The 19094-nt window shown below is 43.2% G+C and overlaps 1 protein-coding gene and 1 pseudogene across 1 annotated transcript in view; both read right to left on the minus strand.

Annotated features, from left to right (window-relative positions):
- Positions 1–19094, minus strand: part of B3GALT5 (beta-1,3-galactosyltransferase 5) — a 92903-nt gene that overhangs the window by 56639 nt on the left and 17170 nt on the right. The window lies entirely within an intron of this gene.
- Positions 6527–10784, minus strand: LOC129045350 (ATP synthase subunit ATP5MJ, mitochondrial-like; annotated as a pseudogene).

Raw genomic sequence — 19094 nt, forward strand, 5'->3', positions numbered from 1 at the left:
GAAAAAAAATCCAGAAAATTCACCCCATATGGGTCTCCACTTCAAGCTTTGACACCTCTCCTTAATCTGTCTGCTATTTTTACTTTTCAGAGTCCTTGGGTAATTTCTATGTATGTTTTGTCCAAAGTTTTGAGCTGTAATCTGTGATAGAGAAAAGCTATAGTGGTAGATTGCTGTGTAATTTGTATAATCTGAGATAGAGAAAAGCTTACTCCATATTGGCGGTGTCAGAAGTGGGTGTCAGGTCACTTTAGATGCAGTCATGGAGATTCTTCCTTGGTGAGGATTAATATTCGTAATTATGGTTATGTTAGCTTTCATCACGTTCATTCTAAATGCTGTATTTTTAGCCTTACTAATAAAGATGCTAAGATGACATATTTCTTGTTCTGCAGCCAATCTCTTTTGACAAGTCACTTGAATATTGTTTTCCTAAATTCAGTCCCTAAATTTAGAATCATGAAGCTGTTAAGATGTCTTTCACACCTAAAATATCTCTGCAGTTTCCTGGACAGCCATGAGGTAAACATGAATATTGGTTCCTTTGCCTTATAAAAGGAGGAAAAGCAAAAATAATTGGTTTGTTTGGCATTCTCTAGATTTTAATTAAGTCAAAACTATCATGAGAGCTCCTTTGTTTATCAAACCCAGAACACTAAAAATAATAATAATAACTAAAAGAGAAACTTAGTCTTCCTAGCTTAATTTTATAGAAGTAATCTATTGCTAATATAGCAATGTCTTAGTGATTATATACTTTTCAGGTAATTATATACTTTTCAGGTTGAGAAAAAGGATACTCATGTTCAGGTATAAAATCTGATGTGTTAACTCTCTACCAATTGATTTGTCTTAAGAAAGATTTGTTTCTACATTTGTTTCAACTGAGGATAATCATAATACACTTTATGTTTTAAGATAAAGCCCATCACAGGGCACCTGGCTGATTCAGTTGGTGGAGCATGCAACTCTTGATCTCGGGGTTGTGAGTTTGAACCCCATGTTGGGTGTAGAGATTACTTTAAAATTTTTTTAATTAAAAAAAAAAATAAAGCCCATCTCCACTGGCTGTAATATGTTCCTACTTTAAGGTAATTATTGACAATAATATCTTTAAAAATGTATATATATTATGCCTTAAAGGAAAATATTTTCTTTCATTCTGATGTTATTAATTATTATGATACATGTAAACAGGTATGGTTTATACTTAATTTGTTCACCATTATTTATTTTTTCCTTTTTTTAATTTATTTAAATTCAATTAGTCAACATATAATACATCATTAGTTTTTGATGTAGTGTTCCATGACTCATGGAATCATATGTATAACACCCAGTGCTCATCACATCACATGCCCTCCTTAATGCCCATCACCCAGTTATTTAGTGATGAAATTTCTACTTCTAACTTCTGTGACAAACTGAAACCAAGATGGTAGTGTAGACCCGAAGTGTGATGATTTGCCTTCCTTTCTGTGGTCAGCCCATCATCTCGGGAAGTGGGAGGGCCCTTAGAGGGTTGAGAAGGATTTGTCTCCACTTACAGCATCCCTTGTCTAGGAATTATCCACTTTTGACCGACCAGGTATGCACTCATGGGTTCATCCCTTCCTATCTGTTTTGTAATGATTTCAGTTTTTGGTTTTTTTTTATTCTGTGACATGTACATTTTCCCATTTAACTCTCATAGAAGAGAGAAAATATTATACTCACGTAGACCCAACTTAAAATATCCCATTTTCCCAGGGACCCCATAGCTGTGGCCTAGGGGCCCCATGCATCTGTACACAGGCCTTAGCCAACTGGCTGGTATACTAACTGACCAGCAAGGGCTGCAGGGGCCAAACACCTCTGCCAGGTCCTCCCAAGAGATGGGTCATGGCCCCTAGGCCCACTTGCCCAGTTGCATTTGTATTTGTCATTGAAAGAAGGTTCAGGTAGAAAGGGACAGCTTATTGCTGGTCATCTCTCAAGCTCAACTCCATATGAAAGAGCACACATGCTCAGTCAGGCAGGACACGGAGACCACAGGTATAACCCCGGAGCCAGCTGGCAAAACTAGGACACCGGAGCCCATTTCCACTCAGATCCCATGGCCCCCTGGACAGCCTCCAGGCTCCATCGCTTCATCCAGTCTGCTTCCCTCAGAAATAGGCCTTCAGGTTGCCCAGCGGCTGAGCTTCCTTTCCCTCTAGATCTGGCACCAGCCTCTGCCCTTGATGATGTTCCCATGGCTGTGACCCTGCCTGGGCGAGAAGCCAGCCCAAACTCTCCTCCCCCTCTGACCCCCTGCTTTGTCTGGGAACCCCATCTGCCTCCTCCCTGGACTGACTTAGTCCCCAGCAGGGCTCAGCCAGAAACGTAGCAGGTCAGATTGGGTCTAGAAAAAAAAAAAGATACAGAAAGGCAGATTACCCCAGTCCTTTGATAAAGTACAGGAAGTATGGAACAGGCCTCAATTTAGATAAATATTTGCCAAGTTGAGAAAGGAGATGAAGTAGAAATAGGTACTAATAGAATGGGAGAACCCTATAAAATGAATCTAAAGGCAAGGCCCTTCCATATACAAGCTCATAACCTTGGGTAAGCCACTGAAATGCTCTCAGACGTAAGGGTTGTGTGTGGTTTCAGTGGGAACGGGGCCTGGCACACAATGGCCCTCAGCAAGGGCCAAATGAATGAGTGAATGAGTGAGCCAACAAATGAGTGTAGGGTGAGCTGAGAGTCTGAGCAACGGGTGCTAAAACCCAAGTAAAGATCTCTGTAAACCCTTTATTGCTGACTAAAATCTGATGAAGCTCAGCATGGCTTACAGAGTTAGAACCAAAAGGGGTGGGGGCACCTGGGGGGTTCAGTCGGTCGAGCATCCAGCTCTTGATTTCAGCTCACGTCTTGATCTCAGGGTGGTGAGTTCTAGCCCCGTAAGGGGTTCCGGGCTGGGCATGGAGTCTATTTAAAGAAAGGCGGGGGGCAGGGCAGGGTGGCGGAGGGGCGGAGGGGCAGCGGGTGCGGGGGGCAAAGCACTTGATTTCCTACAGGAAGGCAGGAATCTCTGCACTGCTGAGAGCGGGTCCAGGCCCGCCGCGGAGGGCACCCCGACAGTCTTTGAGGGTCTCGGGTGAAAAGCCAAGTTGAGGGATTCCCACATATTTAGTAAAAGGACTGCTTGCTTTTCTTTTCATTACATAAAAAAGATACCCTGCTTCCCCCCCGCCCCCCCCCCCCGCCATGTGATGGTATGTGTTGCCTAGGAAAATAAGCACGGATGAAAAAGCCTTGTCCATTTTACATAAATCTCTACCTTCTGTCTCACAGCAGCCTCTCCACGTATTTGAAGGACAGAAGACATGTAGGAGCAAGACTTTATCTGGATAACACGACGCTGGGAACATTTAGGGACCAGACAGCCTCTTTACCAAGCTCTCTGCTCCTCGGGAGTTTAGAAACCCCAGTGAAGTGAAAATATCCTGGCCTGGAGTCAGACAATCATGTTCAAAGTCATTTCCTGCCTTGGAAAGGCTGTGTGATCATGAACAAGTTACATAAACTCTCGGAGCCTTAGTTTCTGTATCTGTAACTCGGGGGCCCTGCTCATTGTTTATAGGTTTGCTGTGAAGATTGACTCAGACAACACAAGCAAATCAGCAGGCATTCAGCAGGCGCTCAGTGAAGGCTAGTTAGTGTCCTTCTGTCAACATGAGTCACACTTAAATTCATAACCAATAATAGAAACCCAAGAAAAGAGGATTGATACGATTTTGACTATTTTATATCAAAACAATTATTAGATAAATTAAGTTTCCTCTATTTCCCTTTTTCTCCACATGAGTTTGGAAATTATGCTTTCTTTTTCTATTCTTTGAGTGGTTATTCTTAAGATGAGAGTAGGCATACACGACCTAAGTCCCAAATCTATCAGCCCTCCTGGCCTCCCACACAATGCCAAGACTTCCCTGTCCAGGGTCCAGCCCCAACCCCTGCCCCAGTCTTCAGCTTTCCTTTCTTTCTTTCTTTATTTTATTGTTTTAGATTTTATTTATTTATTTGAGAGAGAGAGAGAGATCGAGAGCAGGAACACAAGCAGGGGGAGTGGGAGAGGGAGAAGCAGGCTTCCCGCCGAGCAGGGAGCCCGATGGGGGGCTCGATCCCAGGACCCTGGGACCATGACCTGAGCCGAAGGCAGACGCCCAACGACTGAGCCACCCAGGCACCCCTTTTCTCCTCTTCTTTTCAAGATTTTATTTATTTATTTGACAGAGAGAGCGAGAGAGCACAAGCAAGGGGAGCAGCAGAGGAAGAGGGAGAAGCAGGCTGATGTGGGGCTCGATCCCAGGATCCTGGGACCATGACCTGAGCCGAAGGCAGACGCTTAACAACTGAGCCACCCAGGCGCCCCAGCTTCCCTTTATTTGGAGCCCAAACTCATTGTCATTGATTTTTGTTATTTTATATTGTCTGGGCTCTTTTTTTTTTTTTTCCTTTTAGTTGTCCTTTTCAGTGAAGGTCTACTACTTTACATTTTACTTGTCTGGAAAGCGTCTTTATTTTGCACTCGCTCTTCGATGATTCCTGGCCACAGCTGTAGAACTCTAGATGGATTTTCTCTCAGCTATTTGACAATGCTCCTATGCAGCATAATTCTTATAAGCACAGGCTGCGTGTACAGAATCCCCGCAATCCGGCAAGCTTTGCCAATCCCTAGCTCTAGGACCTCCCTCACACGGGACTCCCAGAGCCTGAGCTCAGCGAACAAACTGGCCACGTGGGGAACCACACTGGTCCTGCCCTCGAGGGTGTTGAGACTGAATGAGATAGTGAACAGCAAGCGCTGAGAGCAAACACTGCCATCTTCTTATCATTACTGTCTCCTGACTTCGATTGCTGCCACTGCCCTTGAGAAGTCTAGTGGCATCTCAGTTTTGCTCGTGGGTCACCTGACTTCGCTCCCTGGTCACCTTTAGGATCTTCATTTGGGGTGTTTTGCTGGTTCATTTCCACGGGACTACTGTTGTTGCAGGATTTCTCTCTCTTTAGTGCCCTCATGCTCCTTCGAAGGATGAAGAGGTGGACCAGACGGAGAGTGATGGGCAGCAAAGCAAAGTTTATTGAGCAAGAGGAATACAAGCAGGGGGAGTGGGAGAGGGAGAAGCAGGCTTCCCGCCGAGCGGAAAGCTCCCAGAGAGGGAGGGGTCCCGAGAGGGTTGCCCTCAGAGTTTCTAAGTTTAGGGGTTTTTATGAGCTCTTTTGCGGAACTATCTTAAGCAATCAGGGTGTGCTGAATTGTGCCAATCAGGGCTTTGGTCACGTATCTGTCTATTAGGTCAACCTCCACGTGCTGATGGTCTTTGTTTTTGTTGACACCTGGGGGCTTATGTCTTAACTGCCCCTTGCCCGTGATATTGACAAATGCTTTGGGATTAAGTGTCTTATTTTAGGATGTTTTGCACTTCTGCAAAGGCTGCAAAGCAGAACGTTAGTCTGGTCCTGTCTAAGCTGCAAAATGAGATGTCAGTGCTATTTTATTTTAGCTGTCCAGACTCCATATTTTCTTGTTGGGGACCCTGGCCCTGACTCCCTAACTGTCCAACTCACTCCTAGCACTGTTCTTGATTTGTATTTCTACTGCTTAGTTCTCGTGGGCCTTCCTAAATGGAAGAATTTGTTTCCTGCTTTGAGATTAAAAAATTCCCAAGCAGTATTTCTCTGAATACTGCCTCTATTTCTCGCAAGCCCAGCCTCCCCTTCTGAAGGACCTTTGTCTTATGTAATACAGTATTTCTAGGGTGTCTTTTTTTTTTAATAGCAGGAGGGTTTTTGTGTATGTGGATCACATTCTTGACCTGTGCATGTTTAAAGTTTTTAAAATTTAACATTAAATTCAAAAGTAAGACCAAAAAACTCTGTAGAGTCCTAAATTACTTATGTAAATCATAGAATGTGAATGTATTGTTCTTAGAATAATGCTAAGCTAATCATTGAAAGCAAGAGAACATTTGAATTTAAATTTCTTCTGACTAATGGCTTGAAGAAAGCAGAAAAACATTATTGAGACCGTGACCTTTTCTAAAAACTTAACTGCCTGCAGAAACCCCTTAGCAAGACCAATGAGTAAAAGAAAGTACATCCACGTGCTCCCTTCTGGGATCACCGTCTCTCCTGTCTGCTCTTCTCTTCCGTCTGAGGGCTAATTAAGCATCGGATTGGGGCGCCTGGGTGGTGCAGTCGGTTAAGCACCGGACTCTTTTTTTATTTTTATTTATTTATTTGAGAGAAAGAGAGAGCGAGAGAGAAAGAGTACAAGTGGGGTGAGGGGCAGAGAGAGAAGCAGACTCTCCCCTGAGCAGGATGCCTGATGCAGGGTTCAATCCCTGGACCCCAGGATCATGACCTGAGCCAAGGCAGACGCTTAACCGACTGAACCACCCAGGCGCCCCAAGCACCTGACTCTTGATGTCAGCTCAGATCATGATCTGAGCGTAGTGAGATTGAGCCCTGCATCGGGATCTGAGGCATCCGCTTGAGATTCTCCCCCTCTTTCTCCCTCTGTCCTTCCGCCCACTCGCACGCTCTCTCTCTCTAAAAATAAATAAATAAAATCTTTTTTTAAAAACATCAGGATTTCACTCTCTTGAATATAGCAACACTAAATTTATATATATATGTATATATATATACACACACACACATATATATCAGAATACTTAATGACACTTTATATACTTGCCAACTTCTTTAGCCTAAATTTACACTCAAAATCAATTTTCCCCATTTCTTTCCTTTCCACTTAATTCTTTGCTGAATAAATGGGAATACATTTATTTCTAAGTTACATGTTTCCCTGTGTAATTGCTCGCCTATGGTTTTTCCATCTCCTACTTTGGCATTCTTTAAGACTGGACTTTGTTGAAATCATTAAATCATAAAAGGTGAGCTCTAAGAGGGCGGGGCCTTGTTCCTGCTCTGCCCTTTCTCGTTAGCCCTGTAGTATAACTCAATAAATATTTGTTGAATTAATGAAAAAACCTTTAAGCTTTTCCAAATTAACTTCCCTCCCAAAGCTGGAGTCCTTTTTAATAGCATCCTAGTAATCCACTCTCTGCCTAAACCTCTCAGTGGCAGGGAGCTCTCCAGCGCACACAGAAGACCATTCACCCATCACTAGACCTGTCAACCACCACACTGTTGTTCATTTGGTTTTGATTTTTTTATTTGAGTCACTTTACTTCCAACATTTATACTACCTGAGTCCCACTGGATTCTTCTTCTACAGTATGCCGCCTAGGGTGATATGTGCATGACCACCTGTAAAAATACCTCTCCCTTGTCTTGTAATAGATTCTTGGAGCTGGAGAGGATCTTAGGTTGGGTCTTGGAAATCGTCAAGATTTCCTGAGAATGACCCCAGCGGATGTGGATGCAGTCGGTTCCTGGCCCAGCACTAATCTGGGACACTATTCTAACAACAGGTTCACCTTCAAATTTCTCTTTTCCTCAGTTAAACATTTCTCATCCTTTTAACCAGTTCTGCAAAATGATGGTTTCCAATTGCCCATTTCTGGACTTGGTCCAATCTGTATAGTGCTTCTGAAAATATGTCACACATACAAACAGATACACCACTCTAGGTGTGATCTGACCACTACAGACAAGGATGGGACCAGATGGACACCACTTTTCTATCAATGTGGCCTGATCTTTTCCATAGCCCAAACCATAAGCCCAACATAGCCATAGCACATGCGGTTGGGGGAGGAAAGACAATAAATTTAATGCAAAAATACATATTTACTCTTTTTAAATCTTTTTTTTTTTTTTTTTTGCTTCTCACAGGTACATTTATCCATGCCGCAAAGGAAACTGCACATCTACAAGGGTACAGTGATGCTCTGTGTTCCCATCTAACAGAACTTGCTGAGATTTATAGCCAGACTGACGTGCCATCTGATGTGTCCTCCAAGTAAAGCTAACTAATGATGACCATGAGCAGGTACAGGACTCAAAGCTTTCAAAGCTTTACTTCTTTTATCAACACTCCTGATTTTATAAACCATGAAACCCATCAACCCCATTCCTACCCAGATCTCCTGGTAAACTCGGGTATAGTAGGGCCCAAACATTTTTAATAAGGCTTTGAAACATCTTGGCATAGGACCCCCAGGTCAGGTCGCCCTGACCCACATGGCCAAGAACTCAGAAAGGTCCTCTTTCTAAATCTTATATTGGTTTTTGGTTTTTGGGGGGGGGGGGGGGGTTGGTTTTTTTGTTTTTAAAGATTTTATTTATTTATTTATTTATTTATTTATTTATTTATTTATTTATTTACTTGACAGAGAGAGACTCAGTAAGAGAGGGAACACAAGCAGGGGGAGTGGGAGAGGGAGAAGCAGGCTTCCTGCAGAGCAGGGAGCCCGATGGAGGGCTCGATCCCAGGACCCTGGGATCATGACCAGAGCCAAAGGCAGATGCTTAATGACTGAGCCACCCAAGCGCCCCCTTATATTGGTTTTTGTTAAATGTTCCACTATTTAGAGAAACTTTTCATCTTCAGTATTCAATGGAAATTTCCATTCAGATTTCTTGTGATATGCAAATTTAATTCATAAACTTTCTGTTTCTTCATTTATTCACTCAACAAATACTCATTGATAACCCATTATGTGCAAGTCATTAGCCAAGGCTTCACGTGGGACATGAATTTCTGTAAGACTGCTTTCAGGGACTCTGCAATCTCATAAGAAAATCTACTAAGTTTTCATCTGCATGACTGACAACAAAAACCATCCCAGGACAGAAATGTGTGGCCCAAGATGACAGCTTTTTACCTCAACGCTATGTCCTTAACCGACTCCGTTTAAAGACAGTCATTCATCAGTTAAGAATTCGCCTTCTGGCTGCTAGCCTCATATTTCCCCCTTTCTTCACCTTGTCAAAGAATATGAGAAACTTCATCAAGTGTTTTAATGAGATGAAAACATGCATACAATATTCCTAAATTCACTAATTAAACACAAGAAGGAAAATGAGGCTAATTGGTTATGGCTCATCGGGAACGTAAGCTGGCACTCAGTGTTCATTATTTCCTATTGTGAATGTTCAGAAACCATCTGTTTTCACACACCATTCCAGAAGCTACAAGGGGCTGACTTGACGTTTACCAGTCCACAGTCTCTGTTTTTCCCTTTTTTCTTTTTTTTTTTTTAAGATTTTATTTATTTATTTGACAGAGAGAGAGAGAGAAGGAACACAAGCAGGGGGAACAGCAGAGGGAGAGGGAGAAGCAGGCTTCCCGCAGAGCAAGGAGCCCGATGCGGGGCTCGATCCCAGGACCCCGGGATCATGACCTGAGCCGAAGGCAGACGCTTAACCGACTGAGCCACCCAGGCGCCCCTCCCTTTTTTCTGAAAAGAACTCACCCGAGCCTATTCCCAGTCTTTGGAACCCTTATCCACGACTGTGAATCCTCAAAGGTACCTGGCAGGAGCTCTGAGGAATACTCTGGGCTGTGACTCATCTGGAGTTGACACGTCCATCCGCCATATAAGTGCCTGTTAGGCTTTATGGCTATCCTTTCCCCTCCCCTCTGTCTACCTCCCTTTATATATTGTTCTACCCTTTCCAGCCAGAAGACCCTCTTTGGCAGACCACAGAGTGAATGATTCTCTTGGCTTTTCTCCTTCTACTGCATAATAGAATCTTCCTCAAGGAAAGATCTTACACTTCTCGGTCCCCTGACCCTCTTCTGTAAGATCCTTGCCAAAGAGTTTTACTCCATTTAGATAGAGCACCTCTCCCTCCATCCTTTGTACATTATCCCTCAAAGCTGAGCTCAAAGACCTTCCTGTGCAGCCTTCTGTCTTCTTTAGATGCCTTTCCCTATAATTTTATTTGTGCATTTTGGATCATCACTTTGCTTTTGCAATTCTTCTGTTCTTTATAGTAAATATCCCTTTTAAGAGATCATAGTTGGATCATTGGATTTTAAGATATTTTTAAAAATAAAGAGGACAGGAAAATCCAGAGTGGGGAAATTTGTATTTAAACAGGAGACTAAGTCAAGGGATACCAATAAAGTAGTTTGAGAAGTTTGTGGCCAAATGAAAAGAAATCACGTTCAAAATTTGTAATACAAGAACATCAAAAGTAGGAAGCCATCTCCACTATCATCAGAATAGAAAAGGGATATTTGGGGACATAAGCAAAGAAGCACATCACTTTTCCCATACTTGCACTGAAAATATCAAAAGTACACATGCTTGCTGTGAAATAATCCAAATATTCCAGAGCTGCACTGAGTCCCACAAACGCCATGAGCACTACCCAGAGACAGACCACAGTGAAGAGTTCTGTATGTATGGTCCTGAAGACAGGAGGGTTTCTTTTCTACAGTCGGTGTTGAATCTGAACATTCAAATGAGGTTTTATGTCAGAGAGATCAGAAGCATCAGACTTAGTAATGTTTGGCAAACAGGATGTTCTAAACCCAAACAGACAAAAATGTTTCTAAATAAGCCATTCAGCCCTCAGGGCACCCACCCAAGGTGTTGCTGTAGATGTTGCTGTAGAAGACACCCTCCTTGAGGATGGAAGCAAAGCTTAGCCACCATTTAGCTCCCATTTAAATACGCCAGCTGAGAGTTGTGCACATTGCCCTGTTTCTTTTTAATTTTTTACTTAAATTCAATTTAACATATACTGTATTATTAGTTTCAGAGGTAGAATTCAGTGATTCATCAGTTGCATATAATACCCAGTGCTCATTCCATCACGTGCCCTCCTTAATGCCCATCACCCAGTTACCCTATCCCTCCACCCACCTCCCCTCCAGCAACCCTCAGTTTGTTCCCTATAGTCAAAAGTCTCTTATGGTTTGCCTCCCTCTCTGTTTTCATCTTGTTTTATTTTTCCTTCCCTTTTATTTTTCCTTCTTGTTTTATTTTTGTTTTTGTTTCCTTCTTGTTTTATTTTTCCTTCCCTTCTCCTATGTTCCTCAGTTTTGTTTCCTAAATTCCACATGTGAGTGAAATCATATGGTATTTGTCTTTGACTTATTTCACTTAGCATAATACCCTCTAGTTCCATCCATGTCGTTGCAAATGGCAAGATTTCATTTTTTGATGGCTGAGTAATATTCCATTGTATATATGAACCACATTTTCTTTATCCATTCATCTGTTGATGGACATCTGGGCTCTTTCCACAGTTTGGCTATTGTGGACATTGCTGCTATGAACATTGGGGTGCAGATGCCCTTTTGACATTCCCCTATTTAAAAGGATTCCCCATTCCTCATATATAGATAAAATGAGACCATACAAATGTGTATATATATACACATGTACATATATATATATATATATACACACACATCCCTCTTTCTTTCCATGATACTTACCTTGAACCATGAGGTTTCCTAAATAGCTCTGATCTGTCAGTCACCCTGTTTTAATGTTCTAGGGCCTTCATAACAAGGTTACTTCACACTGTGGGGCTTAAACAGAATGTACACTCAGTTCTGGAGCCCAGAGGCCCCAAAATCAAGGTATTGCAGGCTTGGTTCCTTCCAAAGGCTGCGAGGTAAAGATCTGTTCCAGGCCTCTCTCCTGAGCTGGTAGATGGTTCTCTTCATGTTCACAGGCTTTCTTCCTATATGCAAGTTTGTCTCCAAATTTCCTTTTTTAATAAAGACTCCAGTCATATTGGATTAGGGGTCACCCTAATTATGTCACCTTTAACTTGGTAAAAACCCTGTCTCCAAAAATGGCCACTTTCTGAGGGACTAGGGGTTAGAAAGTCAGCATATGAATTTGGGCAGCACAACTCAACCCACAAAACACCCGCCCCTCCAGCCTCTACCCTGAAAATCACTTTACTCTGGAAGAGAAGCAGCTCCTCAGCATCAAAAGATGCTCTCTCGCACAGAGAGCCGTGTTCCAGCTGGCTGGGGATCGACAAGAGACCAGCCTTTCCCAGAAAGTAAGAAACACGGGAAGTATGACAAGAAGGAAGAACAGAAAAGGGAAGAGAGTACAGGAGACAAGAGTGCCCTCAGGAGGAGGAGAGTGGCAGTGGGAGTGGCTGAGAGTCCATCAGCTCAGCCCTTCCACTCGGTTCTGCTCCAGGAAATGAAGTCAGGAGTACTGTGGGCTGGAAGCACAGGCTTCCTGACGGCGGACAAGAGGCACTCCACACATGGGCCATCCAGTCCTATAAAGGCACCGAGGGACCCTGGCTGCCATATTTCATACTCGCAATGTCACAGATGTAATCTACCAACCAGATTGTTGCATAGACCATTAACTGTCACTGAGGGCCCTTGTTCCCTTCCACACTACAGACATGGGTGAAGATGTGCCAGGATATGGAAGTGAGTTTGCATGGAGCCCAAGCATTGGTCCTAATCCTATGTGCCACCATTTATTCACTGAGCTCCTGTTCTGTGCCAGGCACTGTGTTAAATATTGTGCTTAAGTGTAGCTGGAGTCTAAGTGGGGCTAAAGTGCAGATGGGGTTTGGGGGCTGGGAGTTTCCTCCACCCCACCGGGGTATCCATCTTCATAAGCTGATAGGGGGAGGGCACATTGAGGTTATAGGAGGAGGGAGGAGATGGTGCTTGGGGCCTGGGGAAGACCTTGGGGGGAGACAGGGGAGCACTGTGGGAGAATGTGGGGGACCCAACCCATCCTCAAGGCTCCTTCTGGAAGCAGCGTTGTAAGTAAGAGGCAAAGGGGATTTTTTTATTCCCAACAAAATAATCTCTTAATGGTTTATCCATTTGTGGTAAACTACAAAGAAAAACTAACACTGATGAATGTAAAATTCGGGGTGGTGGTTTCTCCGAGGGCCACCAGGGAGGTGCACATCAGGCATCAAAGGAGCTGCTGACATTTTTTTTTAATTTAAATTCAATTAATTAACAAATAATGTATTGTTTGTTTCAAGGGTACAGGTCTGTGATTCATCAGTCTTATATATACCCAATGCTCATTACAACACATACCCTCCCCAATGTCCATCACCCAGTTACCCTATTCCCTCACCAGCAACCCTCAGTTTGTTTCCTAAGATTAAGAGTCTCTTATGGTTTGTCTCCCTCTCTGGTTTCCTCTTGTTTCATTTTTTTCCCTCTCTTCTCCTATGATCCTCTTCTTTATTTCTTAAATTCCACATATGAGTGAGATCATGTGATAATTGTCGTTCTCTGATTGGGAGCTGCTGACATTCTATTTCTCAGTTTGATGAAGACTTTGTGACCTTGGGGCTCAGAGACAAGTGTCTCCCCATCCCTGTGTGGACCCCATAGCCACACCCAATAGCTGCCCGGCCTGGCTCTCTTCTGCCCTTAGAATCTTCTAAAATTGCAAACTGACTCTAACTTGGGTTAACAATTTATTTTGCAGGAATCTTCTGAACCAGTTTTTCCTTCATACCCCCAAAGTATTTTGTGTCTGATGACAAAATGCTAAGACTTGTAAATAACTGCAACTTTTCATTTAATAAACCATGAATTATTAAATTATACCAATTCCTAGATTACTAAGGTAGCCATTACAAGAGAAGTGTCCCTGTGTTATGTCTGGCCACTAGGGGAGCTTTTCAATGGTGCCCTTAGAGAGCTTATAACCACACCTTTTTAGGAAGGAGCTGCTACATTATAAGAGAAAGCATTTTCGATGTTTCGCTTTGTTTTAATATTTACACTCATGTTTTAGAATTTGCTTCTCTATATTTTAAAGTCCATTTCTATCCCTCTTAAATATTCATGATCTACTCTGGGCTTGCAACTTGCAAGCGTATTTTGGGCTTCATGCCTTCATGTCATTCGTGCATTATTCCCAGGAGGCTACAGAAGTCATTACTTTTGCTTTTTTTTCTCCAAGAAAAAGGCCATTTTCTAAAATAAAGTTTCTGAAGCAGTAGCTTATGGTTCTCTTTCTTCTGCCAGTGCATGAAAGATCCCGTTATAATTTGTATAAACTGGCCAAGTGAATTAAATCAATGTACAAAATGTACATGTCACCATGCATGTGTAGAAACCTACTTGAGTGTGAGGGGAACCCACACATCTCAAGCACAGAGCAGTGGAACAGCCCAACACAAAGGTTGGCTCAGGGCATCAGTCATTTTATGGTCCATTCACTGGGTTTCAGAACAGTTCATAATTCAATTTCTTATAGTGTCAACTCAAGGCTTTCTTAGTTATTGGATAGATGCTCCCTGCCATCTGCAAATGGGCCAGCCAGTCGCCCAAGGGCTAGTTCCTACGAGTTTCCCCATATTCCATTGGAGAGTTCTTCTGATCTTTTATCCAAAATTAAGATAAACATGTCTATCAACTGGTTTTAAGGTCTGTATATATTTCGTTTTCTCATGATGTATGTATAAACAACGAATATAAACCATACCTCAAAAAATTCTAAATTTAGCCAAAATCATCACTTGTTCATTTCCCACCAATATTTAGACCTCATCTCCCCTTCTCCTCCTCTCCCACCCAGCACATGGCTGGTCAGCAGCATTCCCAGGATGGGGATGGGGAGCAGAGAAACAGTGCTGAGAGGACAGGCCATCCTGTTACCTCCACTCCCTACGAACTGTGCACCTACTAGAGCCAGGTTTCCAGGGGCTTTGAAGGGACCAAATTGTTTGCAAGGAAAATCAGAGCTGTCTGAGGACCAGAAACTAAGGAAGAATGCTCGGAAGATGGGAGGCAAAAGGGCTGAATTGAAGGGGGAAACTAAGGCCCAGGCCCTGCCCAGGTGGGAGTGGCTCCCAGTGCTCTCCCCGCCCCCAGGAGGTGTGTTCCAGCCACAGGAGGGCCCGGGGTAGGGGCTGGGGTGCTGTGGAGCAGCCTAGAGGGTGGAGTACTCTCCCCCACCTGCATCCTGCCCTCAGCCCCGCAGCGGGCAGTGGTCAGCGGTCAGCAGAGCTGCCTGTCCCTGGGCGGGGCGGGGTGTGATCTGAGGGGCGGGGAGGCAGGTGGGCCCCAACCGGCTCCTCCCCAGAGGGTCGGGGAGAAGGGTGGACACTGGCAGTCAGCCCCAACCCGGGCTGCAGGTCAGGAGTCCCTGGGGAGCTGTTAATGCTGTAGGATGCCAGGACTACCTCCAAGATCAATTAAGCCAAAATCTCTGGGAGGGGAGCTTCCAGATGAATTTAATGTGCCGCTAGGGTTGAGAGCCACTTCTGTAAAGGAAGAACACTAACAGTGGTGAAGTCAAGAACTTTAAACCCTCAGGAAAACTCAGGTGTTATAGGAAAGAGTGTGAATATAGAGGTAAGGAAATAAAAATACTTCAAAGAATCGAGGGTCAGACCCTGGACATTGTGAGTCACGTTTTGGAGACTGAGTTCTTTAGATTCAGCCACCTATGAAGAAGGTGGAAATTTGATTGTTTTGTCTGTTTGAGTGAGTCATTAATATCTTGGGATTCCAACTGCAAACTCTGTTTCTCTGGTTCTACTTGTTTCCCAGAGGACTTCTTTCGTCCTTAGCTGGGACCTGTCCCATCTCTGCATGGTTCAGAGATCAGCCAGGGGGTCTGAAGGTCATACCCATAACTGCAGACACACCCTCCCTAGCTCTCTCCTTCGGGATCCCCCCTCACTTTCCAGTGGTTGCAGTACCTCCAAACTCGGTCCTCTGATTCTGCAGGCCCAAAAGAATCAAGGGTATTTACTGGGGCTTATCTTCTTTGCAGGGTTGACCTGCCGTCAGGCCAAAAACCCTGACAGTGGGTAACTAATCCTGTGCCATTCTTGTCTTTCAAGGGTCCATTCTGAATCCATTTGCTTTTGTTCATTCTCCTGTACCTTGAGGTATTACCTGTTGCTCATTTATGTTTGTTTTGGGGGCCAGAGTTTACAGGTGAAGAACTGAATCCAATAGGAACTTACTTGGCCAGACTGGAATTGAAGTTGTCAGCAATATTAGATTTTAGGGTGCCTGGGTGGCTCAGTTGGTTAAGCTTCTGCCTTTCGCTCAGGTCATGATCTCCGGGTCCTGGGATGGAACCCTGCATAAGGCTCCCTGCTCAGCGGGGAGTCCGTTTCTCCCTCTCCCTCTGACCCTCCCCCCTGCTCATGCTCACTCTCTCTCTCTCAAATAAATAAAATCTTAAAAAAAAAAGACTGGATTTTAACATAGACTGTTATATGTTATTTATGAGAACACAATAAAGCAATGATACAAAGAAAAATTGAAACAAAAGGATGGGGAATACAAGTGGCCTTGATAATACCAGATAAAGGGGAATTTAAGGCAAAAAGCGTCAACTAGGAAACAGAGATGTGATGTGATGCTAAAAGACAAAAATCCATGAAGAAAACATAGACCTTTACCCATCATACAACATGGCAGATACGAAAATCAAAACATCTAGAAATAGAAAGACTCATTAAAAACATACCTTTCCATAAACACATCGTGCTAAGTATATGCCAGATGCTATACTAAGGACATACACAAATATAATCAACAAAGTCAATTTAATAGATATGCATGGAATATACATATATACTAATAGATGTTAATAGAATAACGTGTTATTCTCTTATACTTGTCAAATAATTTTTAAACCCTCATGTTCTTGGCCACAGAGGAAACTTTTATCAGTTATGAAGGGGTGATTTTTACAGACTATATCCTATATCCCAAATATAGAATTAAAAATCTATAAGAGAAAGATCATTAAAAACTTAAGAAATTAATAGTAAAACTTTTCCAAATAACTCTGGATCCAAGATAAAATAAAACTGAAATTACAAATTATCTAGAAATAAACAAAAATGAAAATATCTCATACCAAAAATCGTACATGTAGATAAATCTACATTTAGGGAAAAATTCATAACCTTATGATTAAAAAATAGAAGTTAACAATTACTGAAATTTCCACTTCTGTTTCCTAGACTTCATGTATTTTGAGATTATCTTGTTAGAAGTGTATACCTTTACAATTGTAATATTCTTCTAATGTAATGAAATCCTACACAAAAATTAACTCAAGTTGGATCAGAGCTTAAATGTAAAAGCAAAACCTATAAAACTTCTAGTTGAAACATAGGAGAAAATCTTCAGACCCTAAGATGGGCAGTGAGTTCTTAGATACAAAACCAAAGGCAATATCAAGAAGGGGAAAAAAATGAGAAAATGTACTTCATTGAGACCAACACTTTTGCACTTTGAAAGACACCATAAAGAAATGAAAATGCAAGCCACAAACTGCAGGAAAATATTTGCAAATTATATATCCGGTAAAGGATTTGCATCCAGAATGTATACAGAAGCTCTTACAATTCAGTAATAACACAAGCCAATGTTTTAAAGGGTAGAAGATTTGAATGGACATTTCATCAGAGAAGGCATATGAATAAGCCCACAGAAAGGTGCCCAACATGGTGAGCTATTAAGAAATGCAAATGAAGGGGCGCCTGGGTGGCTGAGTGGTTAAGCATCTGCCTTCTGATCCCAGGGTCCTGGGGTCCTGGAATCGAGCCCCACATCGGGCTCCCTGCTGAGCAGGGAGCCTGCTTCTCCCTCTCCCTCTCCCCTTGCTTGTGTTCCTTCTCTCACTGTGTTTCTCTCTCTGTCAAATAAATAAATAAAATCTTTTTAAAAAGAAAGAAAGAGAGAAAGAAAGAAAGAAATGCAAATGAAAACTACACAGAGAAAACCCTGCCCACCCACCAGAATGACTGTACTCAAAAAGATAGTAAGTACCAAGTACTGGGGAAAATGTTGAAAAACTGGAATCCTCATACATTGCTGGGAATGTAAAAAATACAGCCACTTTAAAAATCAATTTTGCAGTTCCTTTAAAAATTAAACATGCATGTGGGGCGCATGGATGCCTCAGTAGGTTGAGCATCCAACTCTTGGTTTTCAGCTCAGGTCATAATCTCAGGGTCCTGGAATCGAGCCCCGGCTCATGCTCAGCACAGAGTCTGCTTGTCCCTCTGCCTTCCCTTCTGCTCCTCCTCCTGCTTGTGTGCACTCTCTCTCTCTCAAATAAATAAATAAAATCTTCTTTTAAAAAAGTTAAACATGAATGTACTCATTGGCTCAGCAAATCCACCCTATCCATGAGAAATGAATGAACACTGTGCCCCCAAAACACCAGGGAGACACTGGAGGCCACAGACAGCAGGTGGATTGTGGAGGCCAGCTGGAGCCTGGAAGAAGGGGTTAGCAGAGGATGTGATGCTGGTTTGGGGGGTCTTCTGCTGGAGGCCAAGCTAAATTTGGCACTTCATCAGGTGGCTAAAAGTTGGACAAAAAAAATCTGCCGGCTGAAAAACCAAAGGACCGGGCTCAGGAAAACCATGGCCCTGAAAAATGAGAAGGGAGCACCCGAGAAAAAGGAGTCAGAGAGGGGAGCCCCAAATTCTGTGTCTGCACTGGCCAGACCTCTGGCTGACCCGCTGAAACAGGCACACGTAGTGAAGACTGCAGATGACCTGCCCAGAATAAGATCTTAATATGACTCTGCACTTGTAGTTAATAATAACATCAATATTTGCTCAAGTGCAACAAATGTGCCACGTGACCGCAAGACGCTAATAAAACGGGACATTGTGGGGGCCGGGGCGGGGCACGTGAGAATTCCCTGTACTTTCTGGTCAATTGTTTTATCAAATTAAACCTGCTCCAAAAAATAATTATAATTTTTTTTAGTGTTTAAAAAACTCCGAGGTTAGGGGCTCCTGGGAGGCTCAGTCGGGGAAGCATCTACCTTCGGCTCAGGTCATGACCTCGGGGTCCCAGGATGGAGCCCTGGGTTGGGCTCCCTGCTCAGCGAGGAGCCTGCTTCTCCTTCTCCCCCTGCTCCTTCTCCCTCCCTCTCCTCTCTCTCTCTCTCTCCAAATAAATAAATAAATAAAAATCTTTAAAAACTGCAGTGTTGATCTTTGGAAACTTGAAGGTATAGGGGAAGAAGAAGTGCCCAAACTCCCAGGGTAGATGGGCGAGGAAGGGCTCAAGAAGCTCTAAGAACAGGGCACACTCGGGTAGATTTACCACAAAGCCAAAATCCCCAGCAGCCGACTGCATCCCCCAGGAGGGCCCAGAGGACATTGCCTTTATTAAATCAAAG

The sequence above is a fragment of the Mirounga angustirostris genome, unplaced genomic scaffold, assembly GCF_029215605.1.
Source record: "Mirounga angustirostris isolate CCGP_5_RB_7025 unplaced genomic scaffold, mMirAng1.0.hap1 SCAF_1, whole genome shotgun sequence".
NCBI lineage: Eukaryota > Metazoa > Chordata > Mammalia > Carnivora > Phocidae > Mirounga > Mirounga angustirostris.